Here is a 443-nt window from a genome sequence, read left to right on the forward strand (position 1 = left end):
TACACTTGCTAAAGAGAGAGAGAAAGGGAAAGTGAGAAAGCAAGTCAAACTGTGGTCAGCCCTGAGGGAGTCCAGTGCCCTAACCACCATGCCACCTGCTGGCCCTGAGATAGTATTTTAAAATATGAATATTTCCCAGTTTGTTAGTTTATTTCTCAGGCATTACTTGTTCATCTTCATTAACATCCCTGCTGTCATCATTGTCACCCACGTCATTATTTACCTCCCTTTCAGTATTAAATACAGAGCAAAAGAATGTGGCTAATTACCTCAAAAAAGATAAAAGACAATACCAAGTTGTCTTTTGCAAATGTATAGCAAATGCAAATGTGCATGCACACACACACACACACACACACACACAGTCTTAAAAGCCATGCCTTTTTTTTTCTTTTTTTTTTTTTTTTTTTGGAAGGGTTTTTTTTATACAGCACACGCTCACG

This window comes from Tupaia chinensis, unplaced genomic scaffold, assembly GCF_000334495.1.
Source record: "Tupaia chinensis unplaced genomic scaffold, TupChi_1.0 Scaffold000253_1, whole genome shotgun sequence".
In the NCBI taxonomy this organism is placed as follows: Eukaryota; Metazoa; Chordata; class Mammalia; order Scandentia; family Tupaiidae; genus Tupaia; species Tupaia belangeri.